The sequence below is a fragment of the Lissotriton vulgaris genome, chromosome 4_1, assembly GCF_964263255.1.
Source record: "Lissotriton vulgaris chromosome 4_1, aLisVul1.2, whole genome shotgun sequence".
NCBI classification, from domain to species: domain Eukaryota; kingdom Metazoa; phylum Chordata; class Amphibia; order Caudata; family Salamandridae; genus Lissotriton; species Lissotriton vulgaris.
Window position 1 is genome coordinate 602,175,723 of NC_141691.1, and position 20,753 is coordinate 602,196,475.

General features: G+C 42.0%; 1 protein-coding gene across 1 annotated transcript in view; it reads right to left on the bottom strand.

The window, feature by feature from the left end:
- MATCAP2 (microtubule associated tyrosine carboxypeptidase 2) overlaps nucleotides 1-20,753 on the bottom strand; it is a 358,052-nt gene that overhangs the window by 214,041 nt on the left and 123,258 nt on the right. The window lies entirely within an intron of this gene.

Below are 20,753 nucleotides of genomic sequence, written 5' to 3' on the forward strand. Positions count from 1 at the left end.
ATCTTTTTTGAGTTTAGCAAGGTCTGTGCATGCGTCGGTCATACCCATGTGATGTGACGCACTCGCAGTTCTGGAGGGAACTTTTCGCTCATGCACAGTACAGCTAAATATGGCCGCTTTGTTCTAACATGCTCTTCGCTTGCACCGCTGCTTCAGCACAGCTATTTCGTTCTGCTTAACTCCTAATGCTATAGATATTATAAAGTAAGGGGTGTCGTATAGCCAATCATGGTATACAGTGTACTCATTTTTTCTGTGTTTCTAAATTGTTTTCGCTTACTTTTCATGTATCGATCTTTGCGGGCCTGGGAGAGGTGCGCCCTTCCATCTTTGAAGCCCGTGCTGTACCAATCACGTGATGAGGGAAAAGAGTCTTGCAGCAGTGGAAACCAGCCAGCTGGCTGCCGAAGCTGAGATGTTCATGGGAACCTGAACCATGCCCCAGCGAGAAGACTCAAAACTCTTACCTGCGTTTGCTACATTGTAGAATTGTAATGTGTGTGCTATTGTTTTATGAATTTCTATGCCATGGGAACTGGAATGTAAGGGGTGGGTTCAAAAACTGAATATTTAGTATGAGAAAGTTCAAATTATAGGTGGTGTCATGACCTTACCACCTCTCTTGTCCAATCCAAAGTTGGGGATCCTTTCACTTGCAACATTGGTGGGTGGTACACTGACCCGAAAACAGTATAACTAGCCTAGGTTTAGCTAGAGAATTTGTCCGACTTGTCCAAAAAGCTGACCTGTCACTGACCCTACGAACTCTATAGGTGATTAATACAGAGAGCTGCGGAGCACTCTGTCCGTAATTTCCACAAACTCAGTCTGGGGTGGAGAAACCTTAAAGTGCTGGCGAAGCACTTTGCTGGGAGATTCGAGAACCCAATCGGGGTTATTGGCAGATTCCTTGCGGAGAGGGCGTAGCGCAGGCGTTGCATCCGAAGCTGCAGGTGTTGGTCGTACCCTTTGTTGAGCCCAGTCCTCATCCAAATCCTGGGGTTATCCTGTCCTGACTGTCCATGAGCTGTACCTGCTCGCCTACTGGCATTCCAAATCCTTGAGGGTCCTTTCCCGCCTTTCCCAACTGACCCGTGGCTAGGGTTAGTCTTCATTCTGTCCTAGGTAATATATAATATATGTGGGTGTTTGTTTGTCTATCTAGATCTTTTCTCTCATATTCTTCTGAATAAAGCAAACTTGCCTATGTGATTTTTCTCTGACATCTGATTCTCACGTAAAGCATTATTCTAGCATGTTCCTTATCTTCTCGCTACCTTTACTCAAACACTGAACTGTTTGCATAACTAGTATGTTCCACTGTTACCCTCCCTATAGAAAATAAGTGCATCTTGAAAAGTATTGTTTCTTCTAAATCGTTTAGGATATTCAAATTAACATTTAGTAGAATGTTCCCTTGTTCTTACCCACCCTTTAGTAACATGGTAAAAGTCTGTTAGACACAATTAGCGTGTTCCCTTTTTCCCATTTTCCTTTATATTTCCCGAGTTCTAGATGATCCTTACTTTGATTCATAGTTACACTATTTTTCTAATCTTGGTTATAGATGTTTTAATCTGTGTAAATTTCATTCTCATGGCATACGATGAATTTGATGACTAGATAAAGCTTTGAAAACTTCTTGTGTTTGTGGTTATTACAAAAGTATAGACAAAACATAAATGTACATGGTATTGGTGTTTTCCTGCTTAAAATCTTACAGCTAGCTCCTGATCCATTGTGATCTTAGGTACCTGTTCTCGAGGATTGGTAAATCAGGTACACGAAAACAAATAGAAAGGAAACTCGAATTACTGATGGTGGTGTGTAGGTTACCTGATTCATGCAATACAGTGATAAAAAAACGTTATGGGCCCAGGAGTGTATATTTGGTAAAATAAGAGTCGGGTGACCTGCGCGCGCTATCAGTAATTTTCTGGTAGCAGAATGATGGTTAGGACTAGTTAAGATAAGTAGAGAAATTAATTGTTGATAAACCCTAAAAATTTAAATGTGCTGCTAAAAAAAAAAAAAATTCTTGAGATCGATCGACTGCAAAAATATTGGTTTGAAATGTTATGAAATGTTTTAAATGTTTTATAAAAATGCTGCTATATGATGTTCTTATTATGTTAACTATTTGTTAGTGATTGTTATATGTTGTCTGGAAAAATCCCCGGAGGCAGAATAGCGGGTGGTGAGGAGAATCTTTGCAGCGAGGTCAGTGGCTTGAGGAAAATTAGTGCATGGTTAGGCAGAACTGGAAGCGCTAATTAGGGTTTTCTTTTTCCGTATGCATAATTGAATAACTGATAGTGACGAGTTCGCTGATGAAACTTCAGTTGTGATATTTCCTAGTAAGGGTCACACGAGGAAGGAGTAGTAGGTTCATCGGAGCTTGAGTGATAGCAAAGGAGTTCGCTGGTGAAACTTTAGACTTAGTATATATCCCGGAAAGAGTGGATGAGTCAAAAGAAGTAACAGGTTCTCTAATGCTTATATGAAGGGTAGACGGAAGGGTCTATCCGTAGTGTATGAAAAGTAGACAGGAGAAGTTTACTTGCAGTCAAACAAATCTTTCTTTTAGACACTCAAGTACAGTGGCGAATGTTATACGTTGTAAACTAAACTATGCACTTGCACTTTAAGAAAAATTCAAAGTTTCCGTTACCTTGTGAAGGAGGGAGTCGGTCGCGGAGCTGCGCTGACGTCACTCCGTGCCGCGCTGGTATTGGTTGAAACAGCGGACGTGTAACGAAGCTAGTATTGTAAAGGAGGGGCGAGTGCCGTAGCGTGAGACTGCGTCTCGCGAAAAGGCCGCGCATCCATTGGTCGAGAATATTTGCAATCCCAGTGTTGATTGGGTATTGAAAAGTTAAAAGATGCGCTAGCATTGGAAGAAGGATTTGTAAACAAAAGACGTAGTTAAACACGAAGACTCTGGTTACAAAACGTATGTGGTATCCCGAATTCTTACCTGATCCACAACATTTAGGTTTTCGTAAGGATCAGATGCTAAGAGGCAGACCTTACAACATGTACGGAAGCAAGGGGAAAATGTCATTTGCTGATAAGGTCAAGAATTATTTCAAGAAAGACAAGCCCATCAAAACTAGGGAAGGTGTAATTATTCCACCACCTAATACTCCCGCATCATTTATGATGTTTGATAAAGGTTATCATACCTGCGTATGGTTGGAAAATTGGGTGAAGTATACCCAAGAAGATGGAATCTTAGCATTTCCCCTAGATGGTACTTTTAATAGTAGAATCCTGTTTAATTTGAGGACCCGAATGAATGACTTACATCCCAGACCAAGATTAACGCAATATGAGGCTTTAGAAGAATGGGAAATTGAGGCCTTGGAGCGAGACAGACCCAGAATGGAAGAGGGAGTAAGCAAATGGTACCCAAAATTACAGAGAGAGACGAAAGAGAAAAAGATGAAACAATGGAGACAGAATATGATGGTCGAGGGACTATTTCCAGTATTTGGTGTAGATGAACCCGTAGGAGGAAAAAGAACACCTAATGGCTGCAGGCGATTCAGAAGATGAATACTTGGAGGATTTGTTTATGAAAAATCCACCACCATATGATGAGGAGTCTAGGTCCCTAAGTTCAAAAAACCCATTTTTCAGACATCCTAGAAGGAGAAGTGCCAGTGAAACAGATACAGCAGGTATAGGTAATAGGCAAAATAGTAAAGACGGATTTTGTAGGCCTGATACAATTGTCCCAAATTATAGGCCATTCGTGATGAGAGATCAGCTATGACAGTCCCAACTGCCCCGAGTCTGTATCCTCCTTTAGTTCCGCAAGTGTTACATGACACATCCATTAACAGGGTTTTACACGAACGAGAAAAGGAAGCCTTAATTAAACAGCGAAATGAACTCATTCAGACAATAGCTCAGATAATTCCCAGTCCTGAAGCTCTGACAATTCCAGTAACTATTGGCCCCGTTGTTCCTCTTTATGGGGATAGACAGGCTAGTCCAAAACCACCAGTTATTACACCAGCTGTAGCACAGCCTAGAAGAGAGCCTCTCATAGTTGATGATCAAGCAAGTGAATGCGAATCTGTGATCTCCCTGATGGATCTGCCCATAAGGGAACCAGAAGGCAGTGCACAGAGAACGAGAACTCAGACTAGTGCAAGGGAAATCCTGATAGAAACAGCTTCAGGTACCTGAAGCGCCACAGTAGTGACTCCGGAAGAAATAGATCGATGGACTCGAGAATTGAAAAAGGAAACTCCCCAGCCAAAACCATTAGATATTTACAAGCTAAGAATAGAGTTGGAAGAACTAATGGCTGGAAACGTGGGACTAGACAGATTGAACACCCTTAGTGAGGAAGAGTTGCTGTTTATATGCAAAAGCATTACCAGAAACAACATGGTGTTCCATGAGAAACTAATGGACACCGCAGCTAATATGGGAATAGATGTTAGCAAATCCAAAGTATTACAAAGGCCCTACAGAGCAGAGTTTTCGGACAAGGATCTAGAAAACATGAATGTGTCAGGGAAAAAGGTACAGATAAGAGAACTGCTGAATTTATTACAGAAATGGGGAGATTTAGGAAAATGGAAAGCCAGATGGGCAAAGAAAAAGGAAGACAGTAAGGCCAGACAAAGGACTTCTGAATATGTTCTAAACGAAGTCGATAAGACAGAGACTTTGTATCCCATGAGAGAAGTACCAGGTGGGAAATATGTACATGTTCCATGGTCCCGACAAGACATTGTGTCATTCACAAATGATTTCCCGAAATTACGAGAGAAGCCTGTAGAATGGTATAGACAGGTTGAAAGATTTGTAAAAGTTCAAAAGTATCTTTTGAAGGTCCTAGATGGATTGTTCGACATTGTAGTTCCTGTAGATTTATGGACAGAATGTAAAATTGCAGTTGATTGGCCCAGTGAGGAGTATGAAAGAGACTCAAGAACTGGAGCTCCCTCCCCGGAGGTGATGAGACAGTATGACAAAGTAATACTGTATTTAAAGGGGAAAGTGCCAGCCAAAGAAACTGATTGGACCCGCATAGATAGAACTACCCAAAATCGTGATGAGACTGTACATTCATATTATGAACGATTGTTACAGGTGTTCAAGACCTACAGTGGAATCGATAACATTGAAATGAAGGGCATGACCCATTTCATTTATCGATTCGTGTTGGGGTTGAGACCTGAAATCTCACAGTGGATTAGAGATAATAAAATCTGTTGGCAGGGAAAACCCATAGATGAGGTCCTGAAGTACGCCAAATATTGCGAAGATGAGATGGAAAACAAACGAAAAGCATTAAAGGAAAAGGTCATGTGGGCTCACGTGAAATTGGCGGAACAACAAGAAAAGCAGTTAGGTAAAATGAATAGTAATACCCCGAACACAGGCCCTGGGGAGGAGGGAAACCCCGAGTAAAAATGAGTCGAGAGGAAGCCAGGAAGAAATTTCCCTGCCACAGGTGCGGTCAGATAGGGCACTGGAGAGACGAGTGTCCAATGCTACAGCATGGTAATGTACAAAATAATGATTTAAATCCACAAGTGCAGAAAGAGGGGCCACGAAAGACACAGCAGCAGGTAAAGCAGCCTCAGTTGCCTCGCGCACCTAGGCCAAACTATAAGAATAGAACACAGCAGAATGAGGAGGTCGAGGTATGGGAAGGAAGGGAGGATAGAAATGCAGCAACCTCTCAATTCCTGTTGAATGATACATTCCTCTGTGATGAACCTTACTGACGGGGCCTGAGGGGGGAGGACGCGGAGTGCGTGCTTGGCGCCTCCTTACCGGTAGACCAGACAGGGCCATACATTGAAGGAAAGGTTGAATGAAATGACGTCACCTTTCTGTTGGACACTGGTGCTACCCGTTCTACTGTGAGAACAGCAGACGTTCCAAACCTACCCCTCTCGGGAGAAGCCATCCAAGTAGTGGGCGTGTCAAATCAGATAATTAGTACCCCAGTAACCGAACCAATGGAGATTTCAATAGGGAATTTTAAAGAGATGCACAGATTTGTTGTCTGTGATTCCAGTCCTGTGAATTTGCTGGGACGTGATTTGCTGTGCAAAATGAACTGTACCATCTTTTGCACACCAAAGGGCGTTGAAATTCAGACCCCAGATGAAGACGGACTGTACAAATCAATGTTACTAAGGCCTGACTCAGAAATTAAGAAATTGACAATACAAGATTTACCTGAAGAGCTCCAACAGACAGTGATACCAGAGGTGTGGGACTTCACTGGAAAGGATGTAGGATTGATGGCAAATGTAGTCCCGATTCAAATAGCCATAAAACCAAATGCAGTTTACCCAAATACCAAGCAGTATAAAATGAATGCAGAAGTGAAAGCAGGAGTTGCCATTGAAATAAAAAGATTGCTAGAAGCAAACATTATACAGGAAGTAATGAGCAGTCCTTGTAATTCGCCCATAATTGGAATCAAAAAGCCTAGTGGGAAGTACAGGGTAGTGCAAGACCTGCGCAAGGTAAACACAATTGTTGTCCCTTGTTGTCCTATTGTGCCAAACCCTGCAGTGATTTTGTACCAAATTCCATGGAATGCGGGATGGTTTACTGTCATTGACTTATGTCACGCGTTCTTTTCCATCCCATTACATCCAGACAGCAAATTTCTTTTCTCATTTGAATTCAACAGTCATTTCTGTGTCTGGAATCGTGTTCCTCAAGGGTACACAGAAAGTCCTTCCACTTTTAATCAGATTTTGAAAAGGTGCCTTGAATCATTAGCCTTACCTGGAGAATCAGTTTTGGTCCAATACATAGACGACCTCTTGGTGGCGTCTTAAAGTCGGAACGACTGTGTTACTGATACAATTGCATTGTTGAATCACTTAGGTAAAGGAGGACATTAGGTATCACCAGACAAATTACAGTTCTGTAAAAACTCAGTGAAATATCTGGGGCACCAGATAGAAAAAGGTATCCGGAAAGTTACTTCAGAAAGAATTAGGATAATTCGAGACATGGAATTGCCACATACTCAGAAAGAAGTCAGAATGTTCCTGGGAGTAGTAGGATACTGTAGACAGTGGATTGTGGGATTTGCAGTCCTAGCAAAACCATTAATAAAAATGACCAAGAAAGGAGCTAAGGATCCAGTCGAGTGGGATGATGAAAGCATGACATCCTTTATAAAATTACGAAACTGTCTATGTTCAGCTCCTGCATTGGGAATGCCTGACTATTCAAAGGACTTTGCCTTGTTTTGTGACACACGAGACAATTGTGCACTTTCAGTCCTAACACAAATTCATGGTCTGACTAGACGTCCGGTGGCATATTTCTCTGCTACCTTAGACCCAGTGGCTCCAGGATTGCCTGGATGTCTGAAAGCAGTAGCTGCAACTTGCATGAGTCTTGAACAAAGTGAATCCATTGTCATGGGACATCCGGTAACTGTGTATGTCCCACATGCAGTTGTAATCCTACTGACCCGAACCAAGACTCAGTACCTCACACCTAGTCGGCTGACTAAGTATGAAAGAATCCTGGTGGGTGCAGCAAATGTAACCATCACTAGATGTAATATACTGAATCCAGCAACTCTATTACCAGATACCCTGGTTGCAGAAGTCAAAGAAGAGTTCGAGCATAATTGTATTGATCTGACAGAATTTAGTACAAAACCACGCCCAGATATCAAGGAAACAGCTTTGCCAATAGAAGACGTTGAATTGTTTGTAGATGGCTCATGTTTAAGACATGAGGATGGAGGTCTAAGTGCTGCCTATGCTGTGGTCACTCTAGAAAAAACAATAGAAGCCTCCTACTTAATTGGGGTAAAATCTGCACAAGTAGCCAAATTGGTTGCATTGGCAAGAGCCTGTAAAAATGGGAAAAATAAAAGAGTAACCATATACACTGATAGCCAGTATGGTTACAGGGTTGTGCATGACTTCGGCCAATTGTGGCTGCAAAGAGAATTCATGACTTCCTCGGGTACCCCTATCAGAAATGGAAAAGTGGTACAGAACCTACTGGAGGCAATCCAGTTACCAAAAGAATTGGCAGTGGTCAAGTGTGCTGCTCACAAATCTGGCAATGACAATGTGACAGCTGGTAACAGATATGCTGACCAAATAGCCCAATATTGTGCACGACATAAAATGTCATTGAATATCAATTTGGGGGAGTCGGAAACAGCTGACAACTTATGGTGTTTGAGGATGTATCAACTTGGGAGGAACTGAAAGAATTGCAACAGGCAGCAGAACCAGAAGAAAAGGAAAGATGGGAGAAATCTGGTTGTCAACCAAGGAATAGAGATGGTGTCATTGTCTGTAGTGATGGTATGCCTGTGTTACCAGACAGCATGATTGCTCCTATGGCTAGACTGATACATGGAGACACACACATAGGGAGAGATGCGATGGTCTGTGTTTTCAAACAGGCATGGTACAATTCGAAGTTCAGGAACATTGCAGAGGCGCTTTGCCAGAGGTGCTTAACTTGTCAGCAGTTTAATCCTGGGAAGAAAACAGTAGTTTTACCAAGTACAATTGGAAAGGCAGAGGGTCCTTTTATCAGACTACAAGTTGACTTTATACAGTTGCCCCGTTGTAAAGGAATGAAGTACGTCCTTGTCATAGTCTGCCTATTCTCCAAATGGGTGGAAGCTTGCCCAGCTAAGAAAAATTATGCTATTACTGCAGCCAAATTGTTACTAAGGGAACTGATACCTAGGTTCGGTTTTCCAGTCACAATTGAATCGGACAGAGGTGGGCATTTTGCCAATGACGTAATAACTCAGCTCTGTGAAGCATTAAAAATTACTCAAAAACTGCACTGTGCATATCATCCAGAGGCTTCTGGAGTGGTTGAACAACTGAATGGCACTATAAAGTCAAGACTGGGAAAAATGTGTAACTCTACTGGATTGAATTGGGTAGACGCTTTACCCCTTGTCCTGATGGGACTGAGAAGCATTCCAGACCGAAAAACAGGCCTGAGTCCCCATGAGATACTAATGGGAAGAGTGATGCGGCAGGCATGGGTACCATTACATAAACTGCTAAGTATTTCTGATGATTTGGTACTAGAATACTGCAAGCAGCTGGGTAACCAAGTGCGTTCTATCTCTCACCAGATTGGAGAAGACGCCGTCGCCAGGTCAACAACTCCTGTCCATAATCTGAACCCAGGTGATTGGGTTGTTCTAAAGAAACACACCCGGTCAAGTTGCCTTGCACCGAAGTGGGGGAAACCGAGACAGGTGATTCTGGTTATCACAACTGGGGTGAAGTGTGCAGGTGTGCCAAAGTGGATCCATGCCAGTCATACCAAGAGGGTGACAGAAGAAGAAGTGACTGAGGCTAAAGGTTGTGCAGCTGAGGGGTCTCCAGATGTTGGTCCTGAAATAGCTGATGACGAACAACCGAGCACCAGTCAAGACAAGTGGATCCCAGCAGACAATCTGATTCTTGATCCAATAAGAACCAGAAGATACACCTACTTAGATAGAGAGTGGGATAGTGAGGATGAGACAGGACTAGGAGGAGATAATCAGATAATCGAAATCCATGTCAAATCTGATAAGGAAGGTCAGATAGGGACAGGGCAGGTTATCGACACACCTCCAAGAACTCCAGAGACTGAAAAGGGACAGTTAGAAATTAGGGCTGAAGTTCATGCGGAAGAAAATCAAGGGTTCGAAGTGCATGAACAGGATCAGATAGAAATAGACGAATGTGTTCAGGAAACAGAATTTGAAACGAACGAAAGTCAAAATCAGCATACACCTGAACCAGGCCAGCTTAGAAACCAGGCGGAAGAAACTGAAGTAAGACCTGGGACTAGTCAGAAGGAAACGTTGAAATAAATGTGCCACAACTGAACGAAAATAAAAGAGCACGTGAGGAAAGCCAGATTACAGTGCCAGTTAAAAGACTTAAAAAGAAGAAAAGTGAACCAAGATTCATAAAAAGACTGAAACTAAGATTGAAGACTGTAGAGGAAAAGCTAGAAGACAGGAAAAGGGCCTCCAGTGAAAAAGAAAAGGCTGGAGCCAAGCCTAAAAGAAGAAGTGACAGAATAAAAAGACAAAACAAAAAATATCGGAGTCCCGAATGGACTTACCTAGTGCTAGAGGAATTTGAAGACCTCGAGATAAGTGACGAGAGTGATGAAGAACTGATTGCTGATCAGGGTTCCGAAGAAGAAGACCCAACCTGATTCAAATGTGAATGGAAGACCTAGACAGAATTGCTGTAAAACATGCTGTAAAATATGTTTGTGTAGTGTAGCAATAGTACTGATATTATGGATAGGACTAACAATCTCAATACCTTTCATAATAAGCAAGGACTCTAACCTGTATCCTACTAAACTAGTGACAAAAGACTCAGAAAATCTGCCGACAGAAGAGACACCACGAAGTATAGAAAGACGCGAGAAAACATCTAGTCTTAGACAGACAAAAATGAACGTAGATGCATCAGATGAGGGAGGACTACATTATCACAGAATCAAAAACAGAACACATTTAAATGTATTTGCAAACCTTTTAGTACACTATGTGAAAGCCATGGAATTGAAGATTGCTATGTCTGTATGAAGCTACCCACTTCTGTAGCTGAAGGTGTGACCTATCACCATTTACCCCTAACCTATGGAATTTCCTGTAGTATTTTAGCAAGCTTATTTTATAGAGGAACTTTACAGTACTACTATTCTAACACTGACGTAATTTTTTCTGAACTTCCTATTCGGGGAAATCTGAACATTGTACATACCAAGAGCGATGTGACTCGTTATATGGGAGAATACTTTCTGACTATAGGTGAAATAGACTTAGGTGAAGCACACAGAGATAACTTGACCTGTTCATTACATGAACAAGAGAAAATGTTTTTGAACATGGCAGAGAAAAGTAGGGAAAGTTTCCAAAGAAAGGCAAATGATAAAAGACAAAAAACTCCTAAATGGGCAGAAAACATGGAAAGCACCTCAAATGGTGAAGAGAACGCTGCACTGTTACTGGATTTCGAAAGAAAAGGGAAACTTTGTCTTCATAGAGAAAAGACCAGTTATAATAATATATTCATTGGTTCCAGTGAATGCGAACACAATTATAAGGTAATTGGAGGTTGGGGTTTCAAAAATGGGTCAGAACCTGTGTTTCCCGGAATTTATTATATATGTGGAAACAAGGCTTATTTCAAATTGCCGGATCACTGGTATGGAAGCTGCTATTTTGGCATTGTCTTCCCGAAAATATACCATGTGAATGACGCCGCTGGAAGCAATGAGAATACTAATGGTTTAGTACGTAGTAGAAGAGAAAGTGTAGGAGAAATAATAGGTGATATATTTAGTGCATTGATACCTGGAGTGGGAGTGGTTCTGAATACACACCGAATTTGCAAATTGTCTACAGTGGTGGATCGGTTATCTACTGACACTGCTGCTGGTTTCCTGCTGGTCAATACTGAAATGGTTGCGATCAGATCAATGGTTTTACAAAATAGACTTACTCTTGATACCTTATTGGCAAAAGAGGGCGGAGTCTGTAGAATGTTGAAAGCGCAACATTGTTGCACTTACATTCCTGATAAGAGTGTTGAAATTAGGAAATATGTAAGAAACATAACTAATTTGGAAAAGGAACTCAAACCACTGGAGGTTGACAGTGCCTGGAAGAGACTGACTGATGGTCTCTCCTCTGTAGCTAGTTGGTTTTCTAACATAGGTAAAAGTCTTGTGAGTAAAATACTGATGCCAATAGCAGGAATAAGTTTGATTGTGTTAATAATAATAATTTGCTGTAAATGTCAAAAATGCAAAAAGAAGTATGCTGTGAATAAGAGAGGAGTGAAACGGAATGTTGATGAGCTTGAATTGGAAGAGCTGAATAATCAGATCTATAAGAAAATGAAGAATTACCATCCTAATAAGGATGCAGAAAAAAGGCTCAACAAAAAGTTTGTAGTAATTGAAATGGGTGAAATGTGAAAGAGAAAGTTGGCATCTGGTTCCATTAATAGTGATGATAGTAAATATCATCAAAGAGGGGATTGATGGAGCAAGGATTCGCACGTTATGCGACTTGCTTGTACTCATGAACCTCGAATAAACATTAACGTCATAACAAATACGTTTTGTTATATTAATATTGCACTTTTACACTACACGGGGGTGTCCCAGTGACGCTTGCCTATTTGTTTACTAATCCTAACTACGCTTGCACCTAAAATGGTCGCTGCTATGCGGGATTCTAGTCTGCGCATGCGTCGGTCATACCCATGTGATGTGACGCACTCGCAGTTCTGGAGGGAACCTTTCGCTCATGCGCAGTACAGCTAAATATGGCCGCTTGTTCTAACATGCTCTTCGCTTGCACCGCTGCTTCAGCACAGCTATTTCGTTCTGCTTAACTCCTAATGCTATAGATATTATAAAATAAGGGGTGTAGTATAGCCAATCATGGTATACAGTGTATTCATTTTTTCTGTGTTTCTAAATTGTTTTCGCTTACTTTTCATGTATCGATCTTTGCGGGCCTGGGAGAGGTGCGCCCTTCCATCTTTGAAGCCCGTGCGGTACCAATCACGTGATGAGGGAAAAGAGTCTTGCAGCAGTGGAGACCAGCCAGCTGGCTGCCGAAGCTGAGATGTTCATGGGAACCTGAACCATGCCCCAGCGAGAAGACTCAAAACTTATACCTGCGTTTGCTACATTGTAGAATTGTAATGTGTGTGCTATTGTTTTATGAATTTCTATGCCATGGGAACTGGAATGTAAGGGGTGGGTTCGAAAACTGAATATTTAGTATGAGAAAGTTCAAATTATAGGTGGTGTCATGACCTAACCGCCTCTCTTGTCCAATCCAAAGTTGGGGATCCTTTCACTTGCAACATTGGTGGGTGGTACACTGACCCGAAAACTGTATAACTAGCCTAGGTTTAGCTAGAGAATTTGTCTGACTTGTCCGAATAGCTGACCTGTCACTGACCCTACGAACTCTATAGGTGATTAATACAGAGAGCTGCGGAGCACTCTGTCCGTAATTTCCACAAACTCAGTCTGGGGTGGAGAAACCTTAAAGTGCTGGCGAAGCACTTTGCTGGGAGATTCGAGAACCCAATCAGGGTTATTGGCAGATTCCTTGCGGCGAGGGCGTAGCGCAGGCGTTGCATCCGAAGCTGCAGGTGTTGGTCGTACCCTTTGATGAGCCCAGTCCTGATCCAACTCCTGGGGTTATCCTGTCCTGACTGTCCATGAGCTGTACCTGCTCGCCTACTGGCATTCCAAATCCTTGAGGGTCCTTTCCCGCCTTTCCCAACTGACCCGTGGCCAGGGTTAGTCTTCATTCTGTCCTAGGTAAATATAATATATGTGGGTGTTAGTCTATCTAAATCTTTTCTCTCCTATTCTTCTGAATAAAGCAAACTTGCCTATGTGATTTTTCTCTGACATCTGACTCTCACGTAAAGCATTATTCTAGCATGTTCCTTATCTTCTCCCTACCTTTACTCAAACACTGAACTGTTTGCATAACTAGTATGTTCTACTGTTACCCTCCCTATAGAAAATAAGTGCATCTTGAAAAGTATTGTTTCTTCTAAATCGCTTAGGATATTCAAATTAGCATTTAGTAGAATGTTCCCTTGTTCTTACCCACCCTTTAGTAACATGGTAAAAGTCTGTTAGACACAATTAGCGTGTTCCCTTTTTCCCATTTTCCTTTATATTTCCCGAGTTCTAGATGATCCTTACTTTGATTCATAGTTACACTATTTTTCTAATCTTGGTTATAGATGTTTTAATCTGTGTAAATTTCATTCTCATGGCATACGATGAATTTGATGACTAGATAAAGCTTTGAAAACTTCTTGTGTTTGTGGTTATTACAAAAGTATAGACAAAACATAAATGTACATGGTATTTGTGTTTTCCTGCTTAAAATCTTACAGCTAGCTCCTGATCCATTGTGATCTTAGGTACCTGTTCTCGAGGATTGGTAAATCAGGTACACGGAAACAAATAGAAAGGAAACTCGAATTACTGATGGTGGTGTGTAGGTTACCTGATTCATGCAATACAGTGATAAAAAAAACATTATGGGCCCAGGAGTGTATATTTGGTCAAATAAGAGTCGGGTGACCTGCGCGCGCCATAAGGTCTTTGTTCCTCAGTTGGCCTCTGCCTAAAAAAGGAGTGTTAGTTTGTGCCGATGTATTCGGGCCGTCTGTTGTGTCCGAATTATCCGACTCCACAGACGAGTCAGAGAAAGTAACGGGCACTCGATCCCTGAAGCGGCCCCACGTGCCGGTAGGGAATCGTTGTTGCTCTTGTGGGCCTACTGTGAAGAAGTCTTCACGTAAGTAGGGATACGTCTTCTCCTTATTATAATTTCTTATATCTTTAGTGACCTTTGTAGATTTTTTATGGGGTTCAAAATTCTGAAAGTCTACTATTGTGCGCTCTACTTTTTCTAGGGCTGCTTTAGCGTCTGCAATGCTATCTAGTGCAAGGATAGCTTGTTCTAGTGCCTCTATCTCCTCCAACTCCTTTCGGCTATGTTCGAGGGCAGTGTCGATGCCAAGCACCATCCAATGCCTCGAGCAGGTAGTCCCAATATGGGAAAAGCTGTTTTTGAATTTAGGATCTAGAATAAAGATGGCCGGGACGTTACGAACCTGGAGGCCTATGGGAATGACTTCAGCTCTTAAATAATCGGTTAGCATGCGAGCATGTAACTCAGTGTGTATGTGCTTCTTTTTAAGTCTTTCAAGTTCTGCCAATTTATTGCTCGCCACGTCCGTGGGAGCCCTATTGCTTATTAGTGGACCTTGGAAAAGTGAAGGTCCTGTGAGTTTACTCGTAATATATTCTTCTGAGTAAGTAGGAATCAAAGGTATAGACATTCTGCAATGTATTAGTGATTAACTAAGTGTATTCAGATCAGTTGGTGAGCAATAGCCCGTATGTAATCTATTTGTAATAATCACTTGAAGAGTGAGAACCCTTGGAGTGAAGCCACTGCGCTAAGGTAATTTTGGGAAAACAAGGGTACCCCGTAAAACGAACCAGGGGTTAAGTATCATATGGTAAATACAGAGGTTCAGGGTTGGCCTAAGGAGGTCCAGTAACACAAGGTTAAATATTATTTAGTTAATTGAGCAAATCAGTTCTGGGAGCAAACTTTTTAGGGCAACAGATAAATATTTAATCAAAGTAAGCAAATTGGGAGTTACAGGTGCTCACATAAGTGACAATGGTGCGTAATGTGACTGAGTGAAAGTGACAATGCAAGATATATCACATACAACAAACATCGAAATCCAGGACAGTATGTACAAGAGGGAGGATTTTCAACAGGGGGTCGACGGCGTTTCGATCTTTTGTAACTTTAGATCATCATCAGGACTGTGTGAGAATTCTGAAACCAAATTAAAAACATTTATTTAGGACTGAGCCCTAATGGATAGTAATTAAGTACTGTGCCAATGTGTTCCCGGTGAGAGTTCCCACACCCGAGTTGGTAGGAACTGGACATCACATGGAGATTGTGGGATGCTATAGTGTCTATTTTGCTAAAAACAGCCTATTTCACTAGTGATGGGCCATGGTGTTTGGGTACCGAGTTTCCACCTGGTGAAGTCAGGAATTATTTAGCTAGCGCATGCATATATTGTAACTAGGGATTGGCCAGCGCAGGGGAGCGTCAGTACGTTACTAACTGTAACTTACTAAATCGGTAGTGGGGAAATTAATCTTGCTTCGATGTTAAGCCTGTTGGTAAGAGAATTAAGCAGGGTAGGCTTTGCAGATCTGTGGTAAAACAAAGGGATGGTGTCACTACACAGAATTGCCTGGCACACGTGGTCAATAGGGGCAAGCAAGGCGTGCAAGGAAGTTACTGAGGTTACTTACTGGACAGTTCGGGATTATTAGGATTAATAGGAGCCTAATTCTTGCTTCAAGTATTGTTGGAATAGGAGGGAAATTTTCAAATCTGTAGTAGAACATAAATTGGGCATGGTTGCACTCGGTTCCGCAAGGCATGAAGTAATTAAAGTTAAAGTTAAGGTTCAGTGAAGAAAGTACTCACTGATGTAGTATGAGAAAGAGACTAAATAGTACTCTAAAATTGGAGAGGACACTCAGAAGTATTAGGTGGGTCCGGAACTGCAGTAGAAGACAGAACAAGGATATAATTACATACATTTGCCTAGCACACGTGGTCAGCAGGGATAATGTAAGGCGTGGCAAGGAATAACTGAGGCTACTTACTAGACGGTTCAGGGTTAGAATTAATAAGAGCCTGAATCTTGCTTCAAGTATTGTACGAATAAGAGGGAAGTTTTCAGAATTGGTATCTTGGATCTGTAGTAGCACATAAGAAAAGGCATGATTGCACTTTGTTCCGCAAGGCATAGAGTTGTTAGGGTTAATTATTCAATAGAAACCGTACTCACTGATGCAATACGATAAGGAGACACAGTAGTGCTCTAAAAATGGGTGGGACAGCCAAGCGGTTTCTGGTTAGTCCGGATCTGCGGTAGAGGACAGGAACAAGGGTATAATTACACTGCAGTGGGCATATTAATTAAGGAGTAGTGGGTAGCGGTATCTAATTTATCAGCTTAATTGAATTAATGTCTATTCAGTTAGTCCCAGGGGGTGGGTCAGGGAGGGCCAGTACTTACATCAATCCCTGGTGATAATGGTTCACTCGACCTCGCGGCTACTCTCGCTGCTTCTTCTGAAGGCATGATGCACGGCGGGAGTACTCGTAACTATTTACTTCCGGGGTGAACCATTAGCACCATGGATTGATGTTAGTACTGGCCCCGTTGCACCCCTGACTGTACGGTTACATATATTTCCAACCAGCTGAACTTCTCTGTTCACTGTATTGAGCGCACTGACACGCGCCTCGTTATTTGTTATTTATTTTCAGAACCTGGCTTTTTTCCCTAAGTTCCAAGAGGGTAATTATATGAACGTCAAGCGACGGCCACACTTAGTTTAAGTATACCTTACTGTGCAACACTTTTTAGACACTTTTTAGACACTAAAGATCTTTTAAACTGTGCTTCATCTGTATGTGTGACCCTGCCTACGGGCTCTGCCAAATACAATGGTTTGACTTATTCTCTTCCCTCAGGCCACACTATCAGGATGCTGCCTCCCTGACCCACCCCCTGGGACTAACTGAATAGACATTAATTCAATTAAGCTGATAAGTAAGATACCGCTACCCACTACTCCTTAATTAATATGCCCACTGCAGTGTAATTATACCCTTGTTCCTGTCCTCTACCGCAGATCCGGACCAACCAGAAACCGCTTGGCTGTCTCAACCATCTTTAGAGCACTACTGTGTCTCCTTATGGTATTGCATCAGTGAGTAAGGTTTCTATTGAATAATTAACCCTAATAACTCTATGCCTTGCAGAACAAAGTGCAATCATGCCTTTTCTTATGTGCTACTACAGATCCAAGATACCAATTCTGAAAACTTCCCTCTTATTCGTACAATACTTGAAGCAAGATTCAGGCTCTTATTAATTCTAACCCTGAACCGTCTAGTAAGTAGCCTCAGTTATTCCTTGCCACGCCTTACATTATCCATGCTGACCACGTGTGCTAGGCAAATGTATGTAATTATATCCTTGTTATGTCTTCAACTGCAGTTCCGGACCCACCAGAATACTTCTGAGTGTCCCCTCCAATTTTAGAGTACTATTTAGTCTCTTTCTCGTACTACATCAGTGAGTACTTTCTTCACTGAACCTTAACTTTAACTTTAATTACTTCATGCCTTGCGGAACCGAGTGCAACCATGCCCAATTTATGTTCTACTACAGATTTGAAAATTTCCCTCCTATTTCAACAATTCTTGAGGCAAGATTCAGGCTCCTATTAATCCTAATAATCCCAAACTGTCCAGTAAGTAACCTCAGTAACCTCAGTAACTTCCTTGCCACGCCTTGCTTGCCCCTATTGACCACGTGTGCCAGGCAATTCTGTGTAGTGACACCATCCCTTTGTTTTACCACAGATCTGCAAAGCCTACCCTGCTTAATTCTCCTACCAACAGGCTTAACACCGAAGCAAGATTAATTTTCCCACTACAGATTTAGTAAATTACAGCTAATAACGTCCTGACGTTCCCCTGCGCTGGCCAATCCCTAGTCACGATATATGCATGCGCTAGCTAAATAATTCCTGACTTCACCAGGTGGAAACTCGGTACCCAAACACCATGGCCCATCACTAGTGAAATAGGCTGTTTTAGCAAAATAGACACAATAGCATCCCACAATCTGCATGTGATGCCCAGTTCCTACCAACTCAGGTGTGGGAACTCTCACCGGGAGCACATTGGCACAGTACTTAATTACTGTTCATTAGGGCTCAGTCCTAAATAAATGTTTTTAATTCGGTTTCAGAATGCTCACACAGTCCTGATGATGATCTAAAGTTACAAAAGATCGAAACGCCATCAACCCCCTGTTGAAAATCCTCCCTCTTGTACATACTGTCCTGGATTTCGATGTTTGTTGAGTGTGATATGTCTTGCATTGTCACTTTCACTCAGTCACAGTACACACCATTGTCACTTATGTGAGCACCTGTAACTCCCAATTTGCTTACTTTGATTAAATATTTATCTGTTGCCCTAAAGAGTTTGCTCCCAGAACTGATTTGCTCAATTAACTAAATAATATTTTACCTTGTGTTACTGGACCTCCTCAGGCCAATCCTGAACCTCTGTATTTACCATATAGAGCTCAGATCAGAGGCAGAAGTTGACGCTGGCATGTCACCGTTTGTACTGGGATGTGATGTGCCCTGGGCCCCTACGGGTTTGAAACAAGGCCATAGAAGTCCTGCGTACAACACTAAACAGACGCCCTGCACCTCACTGGATCCCTACCGACTTCTTGATCAATCTCCTTGAAATCGCGATGAAAAAGAACTGTTTCGTTTTCAAACAACAATTCTATTTTCAGTGTAAATGAGTAGCCATGGGCGCTACATATGCGCCAAGCCTGGCAAACATCTACATGGACAGCTATGAGGAAGAACATCTGTACACACTTGAAAACCCCTTTATCAAGTCCATAGCTGTCTGGAAGAGATGTATAGATGATGTCATTATGATCTGGTCAGGTTCTGAGTCCCTTCTGCAAAGCTTCTTCAAATGGCTGAATGAAAGAAGCAGCGACATCCAATTTACAATAACCTACAACCGCCAAACCATATCATTTCTGGATCTAACATTCCAAGTGGACAATGGCCTGATTTACTGTGACCTCTACAGAAGGCCAACAGAGAGGAATACTCTGTTAAGATATCAATCACATCACCCTCACAATCTACGTAATCTGCCCTATGGGCAGTATCTGAGAAGAAGAAGAAGAAGAAGAAGAAGAAGAAGAAGAAGAAGACGCTTTCTTCAGAGAGACGGAGGTATTGACCAAACGCCTACGGGAGCATGGCTACCCACAGGGGCTTTTGAAACGAGCCAAGAAAAGGGCTTGGTATTGCCCCAGAGAGCTACTCTTGACATCCAAGGAGAAAAAACCTGCCACAGACAACATAGTGAACGTCTCCACCTTCCACTCAAAAAGCAATGCCATAAAAAAGACTGTCATGAAATATTGGAGCCTGGTTGCACCAGAGCTGAACACAGAGGAAAACCCCCTTTTTGCCTTTAAGAGGGGACGCAATGTGGAAGACAGTGTTGTCAAAGCCTACCTCGAACCCCGGAACCCACCTCACTTACGTGACCAACTGGGACTGCCACCGATTTCGGGACACTTCAAAAGTGGCGCTTGTAAAATCTGTCTACTTTGCATGGAGGGCCCTACCCTTTTGTACCGCAACAAAACTTACACGCTACCATCTTTGACAAACTGCAACACCACAAACGTAAGATGGAGAGTTTTGGAAAAGATCAATGCAAATCCAAGAGGGGGGTCCATGGCAAATGCCCTTAACCGGAAAGAATGTAAATGGATACATAATCTAAACTCCGTGGCCTCTGGACTGAATGAACATGAAGAAATAGCCTAACAGATGGGCCTGCTGTAATTGGAAGCAAGCCCGCATACAATCAAAGTTCCCTTCTAAGCTACCCCCATGACTGTGTATAGCATACAGTAGTAGCTATGACCCCACCTCCCTGCTACACCATTGCTCGCTTGATTATGGTATGCTTCGAGTATGTGTTACACAACACCGTAACGATATGTATAGATTTACTGTATATACCTCGCAATTTGTCAGACCTTCTTCACTTGTCAAATAATATGTGCTTCTTAAAAATACTTTCGCTTTTTTACGCTGTGTGTAACCATCTGAAAATGTAATTTTCAAGTTACGATCGCCAAATAACCTATCGCACTTGCCTTAGCCTGCAAATATCTAAATCCGACTAACATTACGTTGAATGTTATATAAGAATGTTGTCAAATATGTATTATACAACATCAGAACTATTTGCATATGAATATTCCTTCCATTCAGACACACGATTGGAGCAATATGAATGCATGTGCTTTGTCATTATGTATTTGCCCCTCTGCACAGCTATTCGCCAAATTGTCATGTATTCTTTCGTGCACGTGCTTTGTCATCATGTATTTTCCAGTGCACGGCTACTGGTCAAACTGTTCATGCCCCTTGAATTTGAAGAACAGCTCTATGTTGCTTTCACGACCTGAAAATTAAATTTCCACTTGTACAGAAGAGTAACA